Below are 359 nucleotides of genomic sequence, written 5' to 3'. Positions count from 1 at the left end.
TTAAAGAGTTTATGAGCTTAGCTATATTCTATTTACTTGCTTAATGTTCTTTGATCTAGAGTTAATTATCCTTGGCTAGGATTTACCCTCTATGTTCTTATTTAATTAGTTTACAAAAATGCTTAGTGCTTTTTGGTAAAACAGACCACAAAAAAAAAGGCCAAAAAATCACTTAAAATGGACCGGGAAGGAGTATTATAAACGGGACACAGTAACATCTCATTGCATCTAGAAAAAGCTGAATTTAATATTTTTCTTCAATAAAACTATATATATATATATATATATATATATATATATATATATATATATATATATATATATATATATATATATATATATATATATATATATATATA

Source organism: Nicotiana attenuata, unplaced genomic scaffold (assembly GCF_001879085.1).
Source record: "Nicotiana attenuata strain UT unplaced genomic scaffold, NIATTr2, whole genome shotgun sequence".
Lineage (NCBI taxonomy): Eukaryota > Viridiplantae > Streptophyta > Magnoliopsida > Solanales > Solanaceae > Nicotiana > Nicotiana attenuata.
The sequence above is the reverse complement of the archived record's forward strand: the minus strand, read 5'-3'. Positions refer to the sequence as shown.